Genomic DNA, 24143 nt, shown 5'->3' with positions numbered 1-24143 from the left:
TATAGTGAATTTAATCCTTTTTTTTCTGGATTTTCTTATTTTGTATCATTTGTAGAAAGACTTTACAAGAGTCAAGTTTCTGGAACATTCTCTCATTATTCTTTCTGGTGCTGTTCTGGCTATACTGTGCTAATGTCATGCCTTTCGACTATCTTGATTTATTTGGAGGGAGAGAAGGTCATTCACTGTGCTTTTTCCAAGAAGCTACCCAAGAGTTGTATTCGGACATCCTCTGGAAGTTGCCCTGGAAACTTGGCTACATTCTGATACCAATCACACTGGAAGGAGGACTCTGAGCCTCAAGAAACAATGAGACCCACATGTCCTTTTCCCTGCGGTCTCATAAAACCCAGAGCAGAGCACCTGCCTTAATCCACAGACTGCAGTAACAATGTGTTATTTGAGGCCTCTGAGTTTGTGTCGAGGCCCAAGCAAAATGTTGAGGCCCGGGCTGCCCCAAGTTTGGCGGCCACTGTATCCCGGCCCAAGCTGCCGCTCTGGTCCGCAGGTTGGGGTTCAGCAAGAGAGAGAGTGAGGACGGACTCGAAGAATGGAGACCAGACAGAGTGTGATTCAATCCCATTTATTCTTCAGTCTCTCTTCCTAGTCCAAGTCCCAAGTCTAGCTGTACTCTCTAAAGAGTCTCCCTAAAGAGTATATTTCCTCTAAGTGTCTGATTCTCTCATCTCTCTTCTGTCTGCCTCTGCCTTTTATATGTCTCACTTCTAAGCCATGCCTTTTGGTCACACCTTTAATCATGCCCTTAGGTCTTGTCTCTAAATCTGATCTCTACACTTCTAAGTCACACTCTTAAGTTACACACCTTTAATCTCACACACCTTTAATCTCACACACCCAAGGTATCTACACCAAGATTATCGGAGTGTGCTCAGCTGTTGTAGGCTATTGTAATCCAAGCCTCATGTCAGGGTATATGGCTCAAGATGGCTGCAAAGCTGATAGCTGCTTTCTGCTAAAAGTCGGCCCCCAACAAGTTTGTAGCAATCTGTAATAGCAACAAGAGAGAATAAACCAAGTCAAATCCAGTCTGAAAACAGTACAAGCACAAATAGTATCTCTTAGCATATAAACTTACAGCAGAGGGTAGAGCTGAAGGAAATGTCAGCACAACGCCTGTAAGTCTGTCCCTAAGTTTACAGTGCTGTGAGTCAAGGATTCCAGACTGTCATCCAACACTCCAAAGTTCACCACTTTGGCACAACTCTTCCACAAACCACAAATGTCAAAGCCTGGGGTAAATACTATTTGTTAACACTTAGGATTTGTCTTAACTGGAATCTTCTGAGTACAGGGTCAATTTGGAAAAAGTAGTATAATAATTTATATCCGAAGATGAGAAGGGTTGTTTTTAGAATAATTGAAAATTTTCATTTATCTCTGCCTCTGTTCTTCAGGCACCCCTGGCATTCGAGTCTGAGTGACTTTCTTTTTTAGGGTTGGAAATGCATCCAAAAAATCCTGCTTCCAGCCACAGCTCTGAACACTTCGACGGCACACCACTGTTCTAGAATTTCACACATCATAGTAAGCTGAATGCATGCCACCAGGTATATAATTTCCAACTTGACATTAATTCTCTTTGTCCTGAAGCAAGTTGTCCTATCGTCTGTTGGTCTGCAGTGTGCTCATGGGTGTGGGTCCTGTGGGTTGAATTGTGGGTCTCACGTCTGCCACCCCAAGGGGCTGGGGCCACAGCTCAGAGAGGCAGAGGCACAAGAATTTGACTATCTTCACTCCATGCTGGCACTGGATGGACATCGGGCTGTGAGAATACACAGGGATCCACTCCAGGGGTGAAGGAACACAGTCTGGGGTCCCTGGGCCAGGAGGTAGCCAGGAACCAACTGGTCTCAGGCCCTTGGGCTCTTAGGCGCCACTAAGAGAACACAGAAAGGCAGAGACACTGGGGACGTACAGGCTGGATCGACCTGCAGCCAAAGGGGCGAGTGGGAAAGATGAGCTCCGGCTGTGTCCAGCAAGGATGAGACTCTTGGTCGTGGCAACTCACTTGGCTGGGTCTCCTTGGCTGGAACGTAGAGAGGTTGGCGGCGGGAGATTAGAAGGCGGCTCTTTAGTTGAAGACCTTCTCCATAGTTCCCCACAGCAGGCCCCAAAGAAAAAAGAGATAGTCCATGGTCTTAAGATATGTATTGTCATGGCAGAAAATGAACAAAGTTATACCCCAGTATTCTCAGGACAAGCCTGAAGTTAAATACCTTTTGCAAGGAGGAGGGTCTGGGAAGGAATGCTTAATTGGCTACGCCCTCTGGCCTTTAGGTATCTCATGAATATGGAGATCTGTCTTGAGGCTCTGTAGCCTGTAGTCACGCCCATGTGCCTGTGCTACATGACTGATGGCCACGAACCTTTCTTTGGGAGGGGTTGTAGCTCTGTGAAAGGAGCCAGGGGCCCAGGAGCAAGGCCAAACTCCTATCATCCCTGAGGGTCTCCGGGGTTCAAGGCCTGTTTGACCAGGTACCCAGCTGCCTCTCACAGGCCACTGCCCAACAATCTTCTCCAAGAAGAATGCTAAAAGCTGTTGGTTTACAAACTAAAATATTGATTGATCAAATCTGTTTCATACTCTCAGATCTAAAATGCAAAAGTATTATTTCCATTAAAATCTTCTTTTTTCCTTTTGGATCTGATTAATTTGGATGTGTGATATTTTTATTTATGTGCAAGTTTTTTGATACTAAGTAAAGTTTATTAACCATTTTAAAAAGCTTCTTTCTCTCCCACGATATGATCTTAAGGGTTCTTGCTGCCTACTAAGCACAACAGCTCTAGTCTATTTTGCTTTAGATTTTTTTTTCTTTGCTGAAGATACCACACATCTGGATGCTGGATCCAAGCTGGAAGCACCTACCCTGCTAACTAGCTTTCTTAGTGCCAGAAGGTTCTGTGCAGGTTAATGGGAGGGAGAAGCCTGTTGTAGAAAGTTCTAGAAAGAACTGGAGTTTCTATCTCGCCCCTAACCCTTTAGTTCCTGGATAAAAGACACACTCAGCCTTTATATTTACAATAAGCCTTAAATGGGACAGGAGCTGGGCAGATATCTACCCTCTATGCTACTAGAATCTACCTTCCTATTGATGACCCCGAATTGTTACTTACTACTATGTTTCATCTGGGCTGCTCTTAACTCCAATCATCCAGTCTCATGCCATGTTCTTATGACTCACCTAACCCATGGCGGCTTCTCCTTCCTCCTAAACCTTCTTCCTCCACAATTTTGTTCATTAATGTCTCTAAATGGTTTTTTTTTTATAACATCTGTTTCCACATTTTATTCTTTTCCTTTTCCTGTTTCTCAGACGTCCGGACACTCTCCATATTCTGATGTATAACATTCAGTTCTCTCCCCTCTAATGCTCTGACATTGTTTTCATTCTGTTTTGTAAGATATTTTAATCCTTTTTCTAAGGCTTGTGAAATGTTTTCTGAGGCCCCGTGTACTGAAAAGACACAGCAAACTAAAATGCTTATTAAGACAAGAGGGAAGCTTAATGGTGCAATAATTATAACTGGCAAGATGTCAATTTCCTCTGGATCCATCCCTTTTGAGCTGTTCGAAATAAAGTCCAAAAGGTCTTTATTGTGTTTATCATCTTCATCCATTTGTTACCCAAAGTACCAACTTCCAACCCTGTTACCTGATCCTGTGCCTTTGTCTCCCTACATCTGGTGTTTCTGATTCTTTTATTCATAGAGAGGAGCAGGTAGCAGAAAACAAAAAACAAAAACAAAAACATGGCTTTGGTGCGCTCAAGCTGGTGTTGTCCTTTGTATCCTATGCATGACCTGTGAGGAATGGTAGAGGAGGAAGAGTCTACCATGAGGGGAGAGGAACCATAAGCATAACAAGGAAAAACAGCAAGTGTCTGAGGTACACTGATGGAAAGGTAGCCAAGCCTGCACTTAGAAAAGTAAATAGGAGTGACCCCCCCCCCCAGGAATTGTCAAAGCCAAACAAAATAATCATAGTCTGAGTCTCATTTATTTGTTAAACTAGTCAGGGATAAGCTTAAATTGTTTGTACTACAAAAAGCTGTCAACAGTCTTACCTGCCTGTGAATCCTTCCAACTACCCACCTGGGAAGATATTCCCACAGTACCATATGGTATAAATGTTATGGGGGGTAACAAACTGCATTCTGGTTGTATTTAAGGTCTTCTATACAGGAAGGAATGCATACCTGATAAAAAAAAAAAAAACCTAGCCAAAAACTAGTGGCTGGGGAGGTCAGATACTTCATAAGAGAATCTACTGCTGTTAGTTTTGCCAAATGTATGTGGTAGCATCGCATTGCTTTCTAAACACATCCTGATGCCCACAGGTTAATGCAACTCTCAGACCTCCTGTCCAATGCTTCTTACTGTGGTTAGACAACAGAGACTCACACACAGACAAAGTCCAGAAAGTAGGTGGCTAGTAGGTGGCTTTGGTGCGCTCGTGGCCAAGTGGGAAGTGTATACCACCCCTTCCTTCAAGGCTCAGGGAGTATCAGAAAGGGGGGGCAAAATATTAAAAGCCAGAGGTCTGGAGACTCTTGAAAAAGAACACCCTTTAGACATTTCACTCGAGGACACACAGAATCGGAATATACAAGACCTCAACAAGATCCAGTAGGTTCTATTAGAGATTAGCCAGGCCACAACCCTAACTGAGAGCTATTGGCAGCTGATAGCTGCTGAGGAACGGACAGTCAGGCCATGCACTATTGGATAGCCCAACATCCAAGTGCACACAGGCAGCATAAAGTGGACTCTAGATCACAAAGGGAAAAAAAAAGATGAGGACATGAAACTGGAAGGTGGACTTGAGGTGTCCCAGAGGACCCCGGGGTGGAAACGATCAATGATACCGTGCACATGTAACAAATTCTCAGCGAGGGGCTGAATAATTTTTGTTTTTTTTTTTTAATCTCCCATGTTTTGTAAAACATTTTAAAATCAGTGTCTGGCTTCCTATCTGGATGTAAATCTAGAACTTCAGTCACTCAAAGAACGGGGCCGATTTAAAGTCAGGTTTTAGAAGGATGTTGCAGGTGGAGACAGATTTCCCAAGAGACCGGGGACCTACAGAGTCACCAAGAGTTAATAGCACTTCTCCCACTGCTTATCCAAAGAATAAGCCACAAATCAAGAAAGTACTACTACACATAATTATATTTATCATCTGGTTTCTAAGTTCCAGAGTCACACTGTTCTCCCCAAACCTTCCAGAAAGCCAGTGTACAACAGCCTTCTGTTATCAACCCTGCGCTGAATTGTTCATCTTCTTCTGAGTCCCATGGAACACTATGCTTCAGGTTCTTTATTCTTGCTGCCCTCCCCCAAATGACAAGCTGAGCTGAGGAATTATTCTAAATTGGTTTAGCCTCTCCCCTTCTCCCAGGCCTCTTTACTAGAGCCAACATGTCTCCCTTACAGAAGCTCCCAGTAATATTCGGACAGTGGGGTGAAGTATTCCCTAACCTACATCTAGCCTTTAACCCCACTCTTCATACCTGGCTCTTCCTGGACTTTTCACTTCTCTCTGTTGGGGTTCAGGAACTGACACACAAACCATATGAACACCCATCTCAGTTACACAAGAATAGTTTATTTAATGCACACCCCAAGACTGAACGTTCAGGACCTCAAAAAGGACTTGGGAGCCTAATGGTACCAGTTTGTCCTGAAAGCAAGATGTTTTTTAATAGGAAAAACCAGGTTTGAATGTTTAAAAAGCAAGAAGGGGAACAGTTGGCTTACTAGACAGTATTATCAGCCAACCTTTAAGCTGATAAATCCTGAATGAGGTAAGAAGGGTGGTGGACGAGTGGTAAACAAGGGAATTTCAGAACATTGAGATAACAGAACATCGTAAGAAATTCAACCATAACTTTCTGGCGTGCTATTCGCATTCTTCAGTATCAGCTGTGGATAATTACTTCTGGGAAGTGGAGTCTGAGAACCTGAACTTAATTTCACCTTATAAGCAAAATGGAGACTAGATACAAAATGGCTACAGTTATACTAAAAGGAGCAAGCTTGGACACTGTCTGGATGGGAAAATCAAGGTGCTTACAGACCTGATGAAAATCACCTTTTCCCCACCAGGATATCCATTTCCCAGCTCCCCTTTCAAATAGTCTAATAAAGACTTTAATAAAAACCTGGATCCAGAGTTTCAATATATATGTGATAGTTTATATATGCTCAGCCCAGGAAGTGTCAGTATTAGAAGGTATGGCCCTGTTGGAGTAGGTGTGTTACTGTGGGTGAGGGTCTTAAAGTCCTCAGCCTAGCTGCCTGGAAGCCAGTATTCTTCTAGCAGCCTTAAGATGAAGATGTAGAACTCTCAGTTCCTTCTGCACTATGCCTGCCTGGACACTGCCATGCCCCCACCTTGATGATAATGGACTAAACCTCTGAACCTGTAAGCCAGCCCCAATTAAATGGTGTCCTTTATAAGCTCTGCATTGGTCACGGCATCTGTTCACAGCAGTAAAACCCAAACTAAGATAATACAGTAGAGACACAGATACTTGTTTGCAACTTGAAATGTTTCAAAAAATAAATTTTGAGAGACTTCTTTTAGATGGAAAGCGAGATATTTAAATACTTGAAGGAGAATTTTATTTTCAGAATGTCCTGATGAAATGAGGGGAAAAATCAAAATGAGAACCTTAGCCGGAGCCACTTTCTGCTTGTAGGAGAATCAGAATCTCCTATTGATTAGGCCTGTCAGAGGACTCAGTGTGAAGCACACATAAAGGAACCAGGAGAAAAGACTAAGAGGAGCCAGCAGCTGCCTCCAGATACAAAAGGCTTGTTAGAGAGGAAACAGAATAGGAAGTTTCCGTGTATCACCATCAGAGTTACAATCAGTAAATGGAAGCCATAGGGCCCACCAGCACAGTCTAATAAAGAACAACCTAACAACCCAACAAGGTGGAATGTATATCTGACAAGTCAGGAACTCCTCACCAGGGCCAGCATCCAGACAGGACCCAGCTGCCCTGAGATAAGGAATGGTGGACAAGCATCCTGTGGGTCTCCCCAGGGTTAATACACAGAGCTCCGAAATGAACTTGACCTTACCAGGCAATTCTTTATTGCCAAGATTCTCCAATTAACAATAATTTCTAACACAGTCCAGCCTAGGTGGCAGAGAGGCGATGCTAAGTGCCACTCTCTCACCAGAGGCAGCACAACTTGACAGAGGAAACTGATCCTCAAGTCTCGGGTAGAGGTTATTCTATGTCACTCTGGAACGTTCTAGAGGAATGAGGAGCAAAGCCGGGCAGTGGTGTTGCACACCTTTGATCCCAGCACTAGAGAGGCAGAGGCAGATGGATCTCTGAGTTCAAGGCCAGCTTCCTCTACAGAGAGAGTTCTAGGACAACCAGAGCTACATAGAGAAACCCCATCTCAAATAAAATTTTAGAGAAAGAGGGAAAAGGAGAAGGAGAGGGAGAAGGGGAGAGGCGAGGGGAAGGGGAGAGAAAGGAGAGAGGGAAGGGAAGGAGAGAGGGAAGGGAAGGAGAGAAGAGGGGAGGGGGAGAGGGAGGAAGGAGAGAAAAAGAAAAGATTAAGAAACAGACAAAATTTCAAATTTAAAAAAACAAGTAAATTTTCCACCAAAGAAATGTTTGATGGCTTTGGTTAAGGCAAGGAGAGGGTTTTTCTAAATATTGCAGCAGGAACAAAATGGATTCACCCATCAGTCTGCTGTAATCTTGACAACATAAAGCTCTGGAAAACCAAAAGAAGCAGAAGCCTGAGCTGAGCATTAAGCAGCCTCCGCACAAAACACCAACACTGTTCTATAGCTTTCTCGGGGCCTCGATTTTTTACTGCAGCCTCGTGACCATGAAAGTCACACAAGGGGTATAATCACATCTCACAGAAGCTGCTCTTGTTTAAAATCTGCCCTTAATATAAGGCAGGCAAGCAGAGGAAATCCTATTTAATAAGGCATCTGGCTTCTTAATGAAGATGCATCCCATTTTTATTCTAAAATAATTTTAATTAGGTTTGTTATGAAACATGAACTTGATGTCATTTCCTGTCCCAGAAAATTGTGTTTAGGGGGAAAATAGGAATTCTAGAATATTTTTCCGGTACAAGGTCTTGCTATTCTCAAGTCTGAATAGAGATTCCAACATTACCATTCTCTATGAGAATTCCACCTCTTAGGCATGAAATTGTTTGGTTTAACTAGAATGAGTGGCTGGATGTTCGTCTTACAGTCTTGCTACTTCGCTGTTATCTATCTCCATGTTTCTAGTCCCTTTGCTGACTCCAAAGTACTTAGACATTCTCCTGCTTCATGAAAATCTTTTTGCCTTATACCATTTCACCGCCTAGGTTTTCTTCCTTTTCTCCCATTCAGTATCTTGTTCTTTCTTTATTCTATCTTTGCAGTCAAAAGGATTCATAACTGTCTGTCTGGTATAAAAGAGCAAGGAGTATCAAATAAAGGAATAACTTTACCTAGAGGAAGGGAAAACTTCTTTTTAGTCCTAAAATTTAGGAAGTGTTTCTTGTTTTTTTTTTTTTTTTTTTTTTTTTTTTTTTTTTTTTTTTTAGAACCATACAAGAGAGGTTAAAGGCAACATGAAAACCATCATTAAAGAATGCCAAAATTAAACAAGGCAAAAATCAGGTGACATGGGTTTGGGGTTGCCCCACAGTAGTAGAACACATGGCTTGTGAACACAGGGCTTGGGTTCTGTCTCCATCACCATAGCGAGGAACAGACAATGTGGGGGTGGAAAGAGGCTAGAGCTGACTGTCTGTGAGCAGACCACAGCCAAGCAAAGTCAGCTACGTAGTCCATTCTTACTCAGACACATACTGCATCTTATTGCAAATTAATAATTAAAATATTTAGCATTTATGAAACTATTAAGATGTGATATTGTGGAGAAATTGTTGTTGGGAAGATATTTTATTTTTTAAGTATTCCACTTACCTCATTTCTCTCCTAAACCTAGAGTTTCACAACTTAATTTATTGAAAACTGCCACCATTTTGGTAACTCCTTCTCTCAATAAAAGATCCCTCACATTACTTTTAAATTATATATAACTATATGTTATTCTTGAGCTTATGTTTGAAAAGTAGACACACAGTTATAATTTAAGTAGACACTGATTATGTGAACATTTTTATAGCCCACATACCATGCTATCTTTCTTATCACATGAACTATAAAATAGATTCTGGAAAAACAAAATAAAGCACATTTGCCCACACACAGGGGACACACACACCAGGGGTGTGCATGCTAGGATGCAGCTGGCTTGATTAAAATGCCTACAAGATGCTTTTTGCCTACAGGAGAAATTATTCTGTAATTACTCTAATGAATCTGCTATGTTTTGTTTTCGTTTTTTAATAAAGATGAATCCAGGTGATTTCTGAGCACCTCTCTAATGTGAAATCAAGACTACAGTTAAAGAACTAAAATTGTAAATGAAATATGTAAAAACCAAAAGTATCAAGAACTTAGCCTTTGGCTAAAATGACAGACATTTGTTCATTAGGGTTTAGAAAGTCTGTTGCAGTTCTTGAGGAAATGTCAGGGCAGCGTCCCGCCATTTGTCAGAAATAAACCAATTGTCCTAATAAGCATATTATGTATCCTAAACTGAGTTACAGTACAGGAGACTGAGTATATAATATATCAAATTCTAACATTATTTCATCTTGTCTAGTCTTTAAATTAATGTACATTCCAAGTTAGAGATTTCCTGTTTTAAACAGTCCCTTTCTAAGAAAAGTACAAACATCTTAACAAGAACTTGCTATTTTAGCTCCTTTAAATACCTTTTATCTTTTTTTTTTTTTTAAATACCTTTTTTCAATAGACTAAGAGTGTGTCTTCTGTAATTTTTTACACTGGTATAGTATTTATGCTTCTTATTGTGAAGTCTACACTTACATGGGGGTTGATTATTAGTGGTGTGCTCGCTTGGCTATTTGTGAGAATCCAGGATGAGTGACATTTTATTCAATGAATGGGTTTTTTTAATTTTTAAACTAAAAAAAAAAAAAAAAGAAGAAAAGAAAAGAAAAAAGTTAAAGCCAAACACTAGAAATACAGTGCAAGTACAGTGCAAGGTTTACATATAAGTAACATTATACAGACTGAGAAAATTACATTAATGTGTTATATTATATGTTATATATTAAGGAATGTGTGTGTATGTGTTCATGTGAATCTCTGTGTATGTATGCGTGTGTACCTGTTTATATCTGTGTATGACTATGTGTGTATATCTGTGTCTATATGTGTATATGTGTCTGTGTGTATGCTTGTGTCTGTGTATTTGTGTGTCTATGTGTATCTGTGTTTGTGTCTGTGTATGTATGGGTGTGTATCTGTATGTGTGTCTATGTGTGTATATCTGTATGTCTGTGTCTCTATGTATGTTTATGTCTGTGTATCTGTATGTGTGTCTATGTGTACTTGTGTTTGTGTCTCTGTGTGTATGGGTGTGTATCTGTATGTGTGTCTATGTGTATTTGTGTTTGTGTCTCTATGTGTATGGGTGTGTATCTGTATGTGTGTCTATGTGTGTGTATCTATATGAGTGTCTATGTGTATATAACTGTATGTCTGTGTGTGTGTCTGTGTGTCTGTATGTTTGTGTCTGTGTGTGTGTAAGGGTGTGTATCTGTATATGTGTCTATGTGTGTCTATCTGTATGTCTGTGTCTTGCTTGATATGCAATAAAGATGTCTGAATTACTGAGAATTCCATTCATACTAAATTGAGTATACAGTGGGTTGTTTGTTTTAAGAAAATATAGATGCAGATCAAAGATCTCAAAGACAGACGAGACAGTCTGATTTGTACAGCTCCATCTTAGAACTGGGACAAAACAGGAACTAATCTTCCTTGTGTAGAGTGAAAAATTATAAAGACCATTTTGTGGAATATATTCAGGCTTTTTCTTTCCCCTTAGACCTGAGCAGAAAGAGTGCAGGTTCCAGAATGCGGAATTGGATGTAAGACTTCAGGCCTTTACTGTCACTGCCCCGTGACACATTCCGGGTGGAGGGTATTATCCCTGAATCAGAGGACACTTGCTAGATTTACATTCCTCAAGCCTCAGGGTGGGAAAGGCCCAAAGCAAGAAGACACATTCCTGACCACAGAAAAAGATACAAGTCATCTAGGTGGGGCTATGACAAGTGAGAAATAGTCAACCTGAAATAGTTGGTAATGACAGGGTAGGGCACAGTGACATGGTAAAACCACATTTTTTGAGAAGAATGAGTGCGCAGAGTGATTTTCACATGGCTCTAAATCATTTGGAGTGGGTTCCTCTGAAATGTTCCACTATTTTTATGTTATGTATCCTTGACAACCCCTCACCCCCCTTCTCACGCCCCTGGTTTGTGGTTTACCCCTTAAAAACCCTCCTCAGACTGACTGGCTTTGTCAAACTCTACTCCTGCAGGAGTGTACAGTTTGACCGCAGGCTGCCAGCTCTCTTCCCTAATAAACCTCTGCTGATTGCATCCAGGTACGGTGTCTTGGAGTTTGTGGGTGGTCGTGACTTCCCAAGACTTGAGTAACGGTCTCCCAAGTTTGGGGGTGTTCACTTGGACCCTCCATCCTTTGTCTGGTTTTCTCATAGACATCCCCATCCCCACAACTCCCACCTCCAGTAAACTACTCAGTTCACTAGTCTTTCCTGTCCCAATTCTAGATCACCAGTAAGGACTATCTAAGTGGTGTCATCCTGGAAATCCAATGGCTTCTCTAGGTTCTGATTCAACCTGTTGCTACCACTGAGGTCAGAGAGAGCCAAGGACTTATATGTATGACCTCAGAAGGCCTGGAGAATACTGGTTCCTCTTGCAGAGCATGTGGTTTATAACTACTTGTAACCTCACCTCCAGGGGATCAAACACCCTCTTCTGGCCTCTGCAGGCATCAAGTATGCATGTGGTGTACAGACAAACATACAGGCAAAACACCCATACATATAATCGTTATTATTACTCTATTATTATTATTATTATTATTATTATTATTATTATTATTATTTAAAGGAATTTCCCAAGGACATACCAACTTTGTTCTCAGCCAGATGTGATGGCCCACACCTGTAATCTAGTGCCTAGGAGAAGCCGAAACAGAAGAATTGTTACAAATTCAAAACAAACACAAAATATTGTCATACATGTTTCTATGCATAACGTACATCACTTTATTATGTACAAATGGGATAATATATAGCACCTAGCATTTGGTCACTTTATCTTCTTAACTTTATGGTATGTCACATACATATTTCCATCTGGACCTCAGTTTCATTCATCTTTGAATGTGCTTGGCAGAGCAGAGGCATCCAGTTACTTGAGATAAACGAAGCACCTATACACCCATGCTTGGTTATTCTTCTAGTTAATAAAGAAAATTTCAAAGATTGTTGAAAGCAATCTGTGACAATGAATTAGTGTTACAATGGCTTGTATATACAATAAGTGAAATTCTTTAGGTTAACTCCATAATGTTGAAATAAAGGTACTATTTTTAAAAACAAAATGCACTAATTTGCCAGCGTTTCCAGGAGGAAATGTTGCCTTGGAGATCCATAACTGGAGACTTAGTAGCTGTCTTCCGATTGCAGGGTATTCCCAATCATTATCCAGCAATCTCTTCTATATTATTCCTGGGAAAGCACACTGAAAATATTTGCATGGATCAGACACTTCACTATTTTCTAAGAATGCTTATTTTCTCTCTTAATCATTGCTTTGACCAACCTACCATGTTCCTCTCGGTCCAATTTACCAAGCTAGAAAGTTTTCAGAAAGGCCAGTTACTGACCAGCACGGTACCCACACACAAGCACAAGCAGGTCAAAGAAGCCCGACTAGCAACGCTGTACAAAACGTGAATAATATGTGATCAGCTCAGATTCGGAGATAATCTTTGTGAGAATCTTTGTGAACACCCCCCCCTTCCACTCTGACATGAAATGAAAACAATAAATAATTAAAAATTAAGATTAGTGAAACAGTCAGGGTTCTTAGCACAGAGACTGAAGGAAGACCTGAGTTCAATCCCTGAGTAGAAAGTAGGACAGAGGTAGAAGGACAAAACTGTCGTGTTTTATAAAAAGATAAGAGACCAGAGATATGGGGCAAGGGGGTGCTTCTGTGGGCCCATGCAGGAGCATCCCTTCCCCCTCTGAGGGACCAGCCACACGATGGTATAGTATAGAATAGTTTATTCAGGGCATGAGGAGGGTAGTTGAGAGGGTAGTAGAGACAGAGAAATGGAGAGAGAGACAGAGAGAGACAGAGAGACAGAGACACACGAGAAGAGTAGAGGAGTAGAGGCCGGCTATGAGCACGTGGGGAGAAAGGGGGAAGAGAAGTGGGGAGACAGGAGGAGCAGGAGCAAGAGCAGGAGAGCAAGAGAGAGAGGAGGGGGCAAACAGCCCTTTTATGTGGGTCAGGCACACCTGGCTGTTACCAGGTACCTGTGGGGCGGAGCCTAGACTAAATGCCAACAAAAACTGTCTTCCAGAAGCTGTCCCTCTAACCCATGCACGCGCACGTGTACACACACACACACGCTCACTCACCCACTAAGTAGATAGATGATAGATAGATAGATAGATAGATAGATAGATAGATAGATGATAGATTAGATAAATTGTACCCACCAGCTTTAAAACCTAATTTCTATAGAAGAAACTGGATTTCAATTTCTTTGAATTTATTAGAAATAGATTTTAATCCAAGTTTTTTTAACCACAAAAGTGGGAAAAAAATCTAGCCTTTTAATAATTATTATGATATTTCCTACACTCTAACAGTCTGGTTTTGGTTTTGGTTTTTTTACTATATCTAGCCCCTTAATCCCACTTGGCTTTACCTCCTACTTAGCCTCCGTTGAAAGATTTTGGTCTGTCCCTCTCCCATTGTGTGAATTGGCCCTGGCTGTGGCACATAATGAACCTTCGGAAGTCTCTCTGGTGGGAGAAGTGCTTAAGAAGATTTACTTGTTTTTAAGGCTGAGCAGCCACTTTGTCTATGTCACTGGAGACAGAGATATAAAGCTAGAAACGGGCACCCAAGAGAGCAGTTGCCTTAGGATTTTCAGAAGGCAAGAAATCCAAATTAACCCCATGTAGCCATCTGTCAGAACTGCCAATCTGACAGAGAAGCAGCGGCGGCGTTCGGCTCCTGGCTGCTTGATTTCCCTAACTTGGCAGCACTGAGTTATTTCTCTCTGCTATTTAAAGTCAAGTGCAGCCCAGTCATGGGGTTTTTTTTTTTACCAATTCTAAAGGAAAACCACAGAAGGAACAACAGGGAAGTCAAAGGAGGAGACACTCCAGCGCCTTCGAGACCAAACTCTGAGAGACATTTTCATTTTCCTTCACGGTAAAATGTTTTAAGGACAAAGCTTATCTTAAATGATGTAATGGTGAAATTGCTTACACACAAATAATATCTTAGCAATTTAATGTTACAAGACAGACCTTTTTCTCTTCTGAGTGGTAGACACCTGTCTAATTCACGTGTGGGGAGACAGAGCCTGTAGGCATTGCTGCAGGTCTCAAGCATCTAGCACAGTGGTGTGATTATGAATCATGGGTTGACATTATTTAATGCTGCTTTAAATCTAGTGCTATGGATTTCATTTCAAACAGTCATCATCCCAACATAAATCCTGTCTGCAGAAAGAAGCACTGTATCCCTTCAGCCAGCGCCTCCGTCCTCCCGCTCTTCCATCCCCCTCTAGAGAGGACAGGCTAAGAGGGGTGTTGACAAAGGGGTGGGGTACAGAAGGAAGATCAGATGATCAGACAAAAGGAGACAATGAGAACTCCTCCCACCCACCCTTTTCCAAATACTATGCCCTGTTGTAGCAATGTGACATCTATAATTGGTTGGCTTATCTCTCTCTACAAGCAATGTTTTAATAAAAGAAAGAAAGAAAGAAAGAAAGAAAGAAAGAAAGAAAGAAAGAGAGAGAGAGAGAGAGAGAGAGAGAGAGAGGAGAGGAGAGGAGAGGAGAGGAGAGGAGAGGAGAGGAGAAGAGAAGAGAAGAGAAGAGAAGAGAAGAGAAGAGAAGAGAAGAGAAGAGAAGAGAAGAGAAGAGAAGAGAAGAGGCCAGAAATATCTGCTAAGCATGGACTCCTCACCTAGTAAAACTTCACGCTAAACTTTCACAGCCACAACTCACCATGAAATTGCTCGTCCTACTAGAAGGTGTTGAAAGTGTACACAGGGGGCCTCAGAGAAACTATTAGAGGGCCCTAGGTTATTCCTAATGAAAATAAAAGCAGGAATATTAAGACAAATCACAGCTACCTAGCAGAGCTTTAAACTTGACTTTTTGTTTCAGGCTGTGATACTCAGAGATACAAAGAGCTGCTTCTTGGTTTTCAGCAATGCAAGAATTGTAGCTGTTACAGTAGGGTTAACATGTGCGAATGCCTGAAGCCATTCACTCCCTTGACAAAGCTGTCACAACATTTAAATTGTGTCCCTGTCATGCCTCCTACCTCTCCAGCAGCGCCCTGTGTCAAAAGAGGAGACTCTGTCAGACAGAAATTGTTCCTTTCCAAAGGATCCTTTGTGTTGATTGTGTTGATTGATTGTCGTGTTTATTTCTTTAAGCTTCTTTTTTTTTTTTTCAGAATCCTTGATGGCTCTTTTCACTTTGATTTTTGTTCACAAAATCATGCGTTTTAGGTCAGTTGACTCTTTTTAGAGAGATATTACATATGGTTATGACTCTTCTTTTAAAAATTGTTCAGTAAATTGATTTATTTGTTTGAACAGTACAGAAACTAAGTGGATAGCAGATGAGCAAGAACATGAATGAGCCGGTGCAGACTACACTCCATGTCTGCCGATGCTCTGAGGCTACACAAGGACACAACGGGTGGTACAAAAATGCCAAGCCACAAACTTCACACTAATACTATGAATAAATTAGTAATGATTTAAAAAGAAGCTATTGTGTAATGTTATCATCCCATACAAACATTATAAGAATATTAGAAATTATTTATTGGATTTTAGTTGAGAATCAAGTTCTCTGTAATTCAAATACATTTCATCTTCCCATGTTAGGGTCCGTGGCCACCTGATCACTCAAAGCTGCCAAACCTGCCCCCTTTATGCAACTTACAGAAATAGAGAAATATAACAGTGTGAAGCAGAGACATGAGACATACGTAGAGTGGCCACGTTGGAAGGAGGAACACACAAAGTGTCAGGTAACCCCACGGCCTTCCTCAGGGTACCTACATGAGTTTAAGTAAAAAAAAGAATTAAAAGGGAAGTACGGAGGTCTGCATACTTAAAAAGTCTTCACCCAGGTATGGTCTGGTCAATCCTTGCTTCATTTCTGGTTCTAGAAGGAAATCCGAAGACTTCTATATTTTACCATTGCATACAGGAATCAATATGGTTTCTACCAGACTGTTAGTTCAGGTCCAGGGCGTGGCCTTATCTTCTTGGATAAGTGCTCTCAGGAGAGATACTATGTTGTGGATGGGTCTCGTGCTGTTTGTAGCTAATGCTAATTCCACTCTCCTGGGAGGGGCTGCAAAGGAGGAATGAGTCATATACTCAGGTGACTTCTTGTGAACCATTCCCTGATGAATAAAGGAGCCAACCACTGGGTGAGTAGACAGGTCTTCCAGGTTGGATAGAGGAAGAGAGGAAGCAGGAGGGAGAGGGGATCTTTTTTCAGACTGGATATCAATAGGGCAAGATGTAGCAACTAGTGTCTCCTGGCTTATATGATGAATCTGCCAGGATTCGCCACCAGAGGATTTAGATTTAATATGACTTACAAGATTAGCATTCTAGTTGTTGCACCCAGAGACTGAGTTACCATTGTTTCTGAACTAAGTTTGTGTGGTGTTTTTCTTCTCACAGTGACTCAACTGAGTTCAAGAGAGAAAGGTATGGCAGCAAAGCATGGGTTTGCCTGATGTGCACCACAAAGGCTATGGGGGTTTTGAAGCATGGGGCTGACAAGGTAGTGCCAACTAGAGGGAACTTAGCAAGCTGGGTGGAGAGATTTTGGAGCTCTGGTGCCATGTGGCCCGCCTGTGTGAGCCATAGCGCAGGGAACCTTGCAATTCATTTAATACCTCCCACAACAATACTATCCCATGAGGCCCAGATGTTCCTGGGATCCAAGGTGTGATGGTTTATATATGCTTGGCCCAGGGAGTGGCACTGTTGGGAGGTGTGACTTTGTTGGAGTAGGAGTAGCCTTGTGGGCGTGAGCTTTAATACCCTTGTCCTAGCTGCCTGGGAGCCAGTATTTTACTGGCAGCCTTGAGATGAAAATGTAGAATTCTCAGCTCCTCCTGCACCATGCCTGCCTGGATGCTGCCGTGGTCCTGCCTTGATGATAATGGACTGAACCTCTGAACCTCTGAACCTCTGAACCTGTAAGTCAGCCCCAAATATATGTTGTCCTTACAAGAGTTGCCTTGATCATGGTGTCTGTTCACAGCAGTAAAACCCTAACTAAGACACAAGGTGACTCAAGAGAAGTGAAGGACAGTGACTTATCCTGTGCCTTCAGTCAAAGCAAAATGGAGATGGAGATATAAGGCCTTCATCCAGCATTTGGTTGCCCTGTGGGCCCAAGTGAGGATGCTATGTTTCAGCCAGAATTTCCATATCATTGTTACAATTGTGTTTTTAACCTAGCAACTGCCATATTCATTGGCATGCACTACCATCACCATGTGCTATAGAAATTCTTACTTGATTTTCATGACATGCTACAAGAAGATATCACCTCCACATAATAACACTCAAAAAACATCAAGTACCTTTGCCCAAGTTCATCCCACAGCTAAGAACTGAGCAAAGGTATCACTCTGCCATCCTGTCTCTTACAGCTCTGGCTGTTGTGGCTAACAGTAGTTGTTTGGGGAGCATGGGGACTCAGACACAGAAGTAAGTGAAGAAGTCAATGGGTGACTCTCCAATGATTGCTCCTCTGGAATAAGATCAAGAGCTGAGTATGTAACTGGTTTAAGTGGGAGTGTGCTGTCCTTATGGTTTGTCCTGGATAAACAAACTGAGAGTGATAAAACTTGATAGTGATAGTTCAGTGGTGGGGTCGGGGATAATGAGGAGAACCAGAAGGGTCATGACCACAGAAGCTGGATGGATTCAGGGGTTTAACTTTGTAAGTACACTCAGTCACTCAGTTTGATTGACTGTAAACAGAGAGACAGAATGAGGATAGCAGTTAAGTCTATGAGTTCCAGTGTTTACAAGGCTTGTAACTAAACATATTTCTACCAGGAAGATCTAAAGATCTGATTCTAAAACTGTCTACCAATAGGAGTGACAGGGGAAGCAGATGAGATTATTAGATTATTAAGAATATATAAATAGTTCTTTGTTTATAGCTAGGAAGAACATGAGAACTCTTTCACCTGTATAGCTGGGTGACTTTGTCTGGCCTGCCTGGCATTGCAATTGTAATCTATGGGGAAGATGTAAGGCCTGAATCTTGGTGTCTGTGATGGCTGCTCTTTGTTGTCAACCTGACTACATCTGGAATTAACCAAAACTCTAAAATGAAGGGCACATCTGTGATGGATTTTGACTTACTTTGAAGAGAAAATGCTTACTTCCAATCTAAATCTGTACAGTAAGAAGACACAACTTTAGATATTTTGAGCTGGGAGGCACACCTCTGATCTGAGCCCCACCTTCTACTGGAAGCATTTGTAAAGGACACAGAAGAAGGAAACTGTTCGTCTTTGCCTGCTTGCTCTCACCTTGCTAGCAAGTCCCTTCCTTCACTGGCAGTGGAGCCCACTTCTGGATTCCAGTGCATAGTGAAGACCAGCTGAGACATCAGCTTGGGAACTGAGCAACTACTGGACAACTTTTTGTTGGGTGAGCTGGACCACAGCCTGTAAGTCATTCTAATAAATCCCCTTTCTATATGTAAAGATTCGTCCTGTAAGTTTTGTAACTCTAGAGAACCCTGACTAATGCAGCCTGTTTGTAAAGTTTACCCTCCTTCTTTCTGTTTTGTGTTGCTCCATTCTTTACTGCTAAGTCTTAAGACCATGTAGGTAGCCAAAAACTAGGTTTTCTGCTGTTAATATAGCTGAGGCTCTGGTCTTCAGAGTGCTCATTTAAGAAGCAGGTCTTTCACTCTCTCAATTTTTTTTTTTCAGTTGAGGATGTTATATAATACACTTTGATCAAATTCACTCCCCTATTCCCTCTCTTCCGATCCATCCCCTACACCCTCCAACTTCATGTGTTTGTTTTTTAAGCTCACTGAATCCGTTACTGCTGACCATGCATGAGTGCATCGAGGACTATCCTTTACTGGAGCATGGGTAGCCTGGCAGAGGGAACCCCTAAAGAAAGCATACCTTTCTGCTCCCCAGGAGCCATCAACTGCTAGTATCTTTCTGGCAAGGGGTGAGACATCAAAAATTCCTGTCTATGCTGGGATTTAGGCCATCTGACCTTGTGCAGGTCTTGTGCATGAAGTCACAGAACAACAACTGTGGGTTTATGCACTGGCCCTGTAATATCCAACAGATACTTTGCTACAGGTGACCACCATCTCTTGCTCTTACAACCTTTTCAATCTCCTCTTCCTTGATGATCTCTGAGCTTTGAGACATGAGGGTCCATAATGGTTGGTATATGTCTGGCCCAAGGAGTGGCACTATGAGAAGGTGTGGCCCTGTTGGTGTAGGTGTGGCCTTGATGGAGTAGGTGTGTCATTGTGAGTGTGGGTTTTAAGACCCTTGTCCTAGCTGCCTGGAAGTCAGTATTCTGCTAGCAGCCTTCAGATGAAGATGTAGAACTCTCAGCTCCTCCTGCACCATGCCTGCCTGGATGCCACTATGTTCCCACCTTGATGACAATGAACTGAACCTCCAAACCTCTGAACCTGCAAGCCAGCCCCAATTAAAAGTTGTCCTTATAAAAGTTGTCTTGGTCATGGTTTCTGTTCACAACAATAGAACCCTAACTAAGACAGGGTGTAATGTAAATGTCCCATTTAGAGCTGAGCTCTCTATACACAGTTTCTGTTTCTCTGTGATTTGACTGGCTGTGGGTCTCTGCATTAATTGCTATCTACTGTAACAAAGGAACATTGCCATTAAACATCAGACAGACACCATGCCTGAGACATGGTGCTCTACAAGGGATGTGTTACTGATGTATTATGTAGGAAGGCAGGCAAATCTAATCGCTGGGAAACAGTAGACAAAGTGGTAAGCCACTTATGTCCTTAAAAGCCATAAAAGAGCCATCCTGTGTCCTTTGAAGGTGTCAGTGTCATGGCAGATAAAAACAAACACAGAAGTAAAAAATCTTCCAGCTTTGGATTCAAGCACAATGAGACACAACGCATCAAAATCACAGTGTAGGATCCTCCCTGGGTCCTGCATTAGAAGGGAACTATATCCAGCTTTGGTAGCCTGACTGCCATGACACATGACGGAACACAGAATAAAAGTATTGTTTCCATACTGTCCACATTTGACAACTATGCACTAGGGAACTATGGAGGAATACCCATTTTTAGGAATATTCAATACAGTACAAAGAGGTCACAGGGAATAATATTACAAGATATTCTCAAGCAGTTCCTAAGATGAACAAAATTGCATGAGTGTGGTGGGTGTTTGTGTGTGTGTGTGTGTGTGTGTGTGTGTGTGTGTGTGTGTGAAAGAGAGATGGGTATATGTGTGCCTTTGTGAGTGGAGGATTGACATGTATATGTGTGTTTACATTTATGCAAAAAAAAGTATGATGTAGCAAATATGTTAAATATGTTAAAAGTTTCTAAAGGTAAAGGAATAGGGCCTTTGAAATTTTTTGAAGTTAAGTGTTATTTAAAGCTAAAACTGTTTTCAACGTCAGGCAAACAAAGGAGATATAAATGTTAAATGAGCCTAGGGAGAGAGAAAGTCCAGGTCACAGGTTTAAGGTAGACTGCTCAGTAGTCTGAGAGGTAGACACTACTGACCTCACATTACTAGAGAAAGTTGGGACCATGGCATCTGAAGCCAAGAAGAGGAGAGGAAAAAAAGAGACAGAGGAGAGACTGGAGAAAGAGAAGGGAGAGGGGAGAGGGGAGAGGGGAGAGGGGAGAGGGGAGAGGGGAGAGGGGAGAGGGGAGAGGGGAGAGGGGAGAGGGGAGAGGGGAGAGGGAGAGGGGAGAGGGGAGAGGGGAGAGGGGAGAGGGGAGAGGGGAGAGGGGAGAGGGGAGAGGGGAGAGGGGAAGGAGGTTTGAGAATGAGGTACATTTCCCTTGGCTGCACTTGCTGTCTTCATTCAGTCTCTGGAGAGATGAGCTCACTGGAAGTAGCAGCCTTGTGTCAGCCTCTCATCCTTCCGTGTCTGAAATAATGCCCTGCTTGGGTCATTAATCATCTCGTTAAAGTCCCAGCCAGCACAGTTCAGTCACAAATGTAATAAAATAGGCCACGGATGTTGTTCCTTTGTTCTCTGAACACAGCTGATGAAAAGAACTGTTGTAAGACGTGATACCTTTTCGTCAGTGTGTGGTTGCAGTTTCAAACATCGCCTCTGGCTTTTCTCAAACTCCTTCTGTACAATTTTATGAGCTCTTGCTTCCAGACACCTCTTGATTACCTTGGCTGAAATAAAGTAACTTCTGAGGCTGCGTTGTACACAACATTTTGAAATATCATCACGGTATCTGTCCTTGACACACATGTTCTTGTTTTTTTAAATCAGTTTTTCCTTCCCCAGCAGTCTCTGGAGCTGACTTTGGTTTCTGGATCTGCCTGATCAAAAAAACATCCCCTCCTGAGTGAGCTTTAGACTATGCAATTCACTTGTACCAATAAGTGGACGGACACAGGAAGAGCTGTGACAAGAAAAAAAAATGTGATCTTCCTCCCCACTCTTCTTCTCAACACCTTTTCCTGACATCCTGTCTAACCTACAGCCTTCACCTCAGCCTAGCACCCTACAGCAAATGAACTAAATGTCCTCCAGCCTTCCTTTCTCCCTGGTGATGTAAGTCTTCCCACCAAAAGAAGAATTCTACTGCTCTCCCTTCTGCATCTGGGTCTGGAGACATTAGCAAACAAATAGGAAAAACAGAAACACAAGATCCCAAGCACCTGGGCACCAGGCCTTGTTCTGCTGTGTCCACAAAGCTGAGACCATCACCCTTGGGGCCAGCACTAACCTGCTCAAAACTGCCGAATGGAAGATCCCTGGAACAGAGCCAAGAAAACCCTAGGCAACAGCTCAGTCGGCTGCTAGAGAGGTGAAGGATGCCAACTGGGACCAGTCAGTCCCTGGTGCCATGGCTATTCTTGGTGGTCAATTTGTTTACATCTGCAATTAACTAAAACCAAAAATGGAGAGGTGCCGGGAGCCAAACTCAGGAAATTACCTGCCGTCTTAGAAAGTCTAGTCAGTACAAGGTTAAGAAAGGACGTTCACAGGTCTCAGGTCCCAGGAACTTAAAGAACGTCTGGCATTTCCTTGGAACTGGTTATGACAGTGGGATGGTCTAGGGCAATAAGGCCATAGTAGGATAGCCCTAAGCAATGACCCTCGCCCAAACTTCCCGGTTTGCTGTGTCTTTATAACCTGCCCCCAAAATTAAAGTTTCAGAGCTTGATCAGAACCTCAGACTTGCTCTCATTCTTTGTGTCTCTTGTCCTTTCATTTGTTCACCCCCTTCCCTAAGGTCTCATCGAATCCCCGTGGGCCGGGGCAGAGAGGCATGCCTGTGAGGGATTTTTGCTTAACCTGAAGTGGGAAGGCCCACCTCTAATCTGAACCACGTCTTCTGCTGGAAGCCTACATAAGGACATGGAAGAAGGAAGCTTCACTCTTGTCTGCTTGCTCTCACCTCACTATCAAGTCTGTCCCTTCACTGATGAATGCCAGTTACTGTTCTTCTTGGTGGCATGTAACGCAAGTCGAAACACTTTTTGTTATCACCTACTATGATTGTGTAGCTGGTTATAAAGCAGTATAAAGCCAACCTCTATGGCTTAGTTTGACTAGTACAGAGATGGCAATTATTATGGCATGCTGTCTGGGCTCCGCCCCACAGTTACCTGGCAACAGCCAGGTGTGCCTGACTCACTACAAAAGGGGCTGCTTGCTCTTCCTCCCTCTCTTGCTCTCTTCTCTTCTCCTCTTGCCCCTGCTCCCTCATCCTCTTCATTCCCCTCCCCCTCTCTCTCCACATGCTCATGGCCAGCCTCTATTCCTCTTCTCTGTCTCTCTCTCTGTCTCTCTCTCTCTCTCTTCTTCTCTCTCTCTCTCTTTCTTTCTCTCTCTTTCTCTCTCTCTCCCCTCCCTCCCTCGCTTTCTCTGTCTATATTCCATTAACTCCCCTCCCAGTGCCCTAAATAAACTCTATTCTACACTATACCATCATATGGCTGGTCCCTCAGAGGGAAGGAATGCCTCAACATGGGCCCCCAGAGGCACCCCCTCCCCTGCACCAAACTGCAACTCTACCAAACATGCACCCCCACTCCCCCTCTGCCCCTTCTCCCCCCCCTTCTCAAAACACAACAGTAATTACATCTAAAGGCTCCAGATACAGTGGGAAGAGTAATTGAATTTGGTACATCTGAGCCTGTGACTGACAATGGCGCCAGTGCCATCCTAGAACAAGGTATAAAGGCTTAAATTTTAAATAAGTTTTTAAATTGAGAAAAACAATACCGAGTTGGCTACTTGTTTTTCTTATCTTAAGGAACGCCCTCTCACAAGTGCTTTTGTGCGATGCTTGTTTCCATTAGGGGTGAGAGGGAGTTCTAACGCAGCGAAGCCTGGTTTACAAACGTCCTCCCCCTGGCCATCTTTTCTTTGTTGTTTTTAACATCCTTGTCTGGGATGTTTTTAGGAAAACGTCCCATCTCTGAGGCTTGTTTTTCTTTATTTGATGTGTTCAAGTCCTGACTCTCAATCAACCAGGAAGTCACACAAGACCCTAGAGTAAGAGCCACCTTTTCCTTTCAGAAGCTCCCTTCATCTTCCCTCATTTTTAACCCTGCACACACAAAAATATTCCTTAGTATCATGGAGGTAGCTCCGTGGGTAAAGTGCTTGCTGGG

At 42.5% G+C, this 24143-nt stretch overlaps 3 long non-coding RNA genes across 7 annotated transcripts; 1 reads left to right on the top strand and 2 right to left on the bottom strand.

Annotated features, from left to right (window-relative positions):
* Window positions 1-567: 567 nt before the first annotated feature.
* On the bottom strand, window positions 568-2460 carry LOC143439587 (uncharacterized). Its single transcript, XR_013107739.1, has 2 exons — window positions 1097-2460; window positions 568-1006 (listed from the first exon to the last, which is right to left on the bottom strand). It is a non-coding gene; the product is annotated as an uncharacterized LOC143439587 (long non-coding RNA).
* Window positions 2461-12218: 9758 nt separating this feature from the next.
* Window positions 12219-16896, bottom strand: LOC143439786 (uncharacterized). The gene is made up of 2 exons (XR_013107825.1): window positions 15561-16896; window positions 12219-12720 (listed from the first exon to the last, which is right to left on the bottom strand). It is a non-coding gene; the product is annotated as an uncharacterized LOC143439786 (long non-coding RNA).
* Window positions 16060-22693, top strand: LOC143439785 (uncharacterized). 5 transcript variants are annotated; one of them, XR_013107821.1, is made up of 3 exons: window positions 16060-16974; window positions 17325-19485; window positions 21802-22693. It is a non-coding gene; the product is annotated as an uncharacterized LOC143439785 (long non-coding RNA). The 5 variants fall into 5 exon arrangements; XR_013107824.1 differs by lacking the exon at window positions 16060-16974 and having other exon boundaries at window positions 17278-18964; window positions 19335-19485; XR_013107823.1 differs by lacking the exon at window positions 16060-16974 and having other exon boundaries at window positions 17278-18964.
* Window positions 22694-24143: the final 1450 nt, after the last annotated feature.

The sequence above is a fragment of the Arvicanthis niloticus genome, chromosome 27, assembly GCF_011762505.2.
Source record: "Arvicanthis niloticus isolate mArvNil1 chromosome 27, mArvNil1.pat.X, whole genome shotgun sequence".
Classification (NCBI taxonomy): domain Eukaryota; kingdom Metazoa; phylum Chordata; class Mammalia; order Rodentia; family Muridae; genus Arvicanthis; species Arvicanthis niloticus.
The sequence above is the reverse complement of the archived record's forward strand: the minus strand, read 5'-3'. Positions and strand labels throughout refer to the sequence as shown.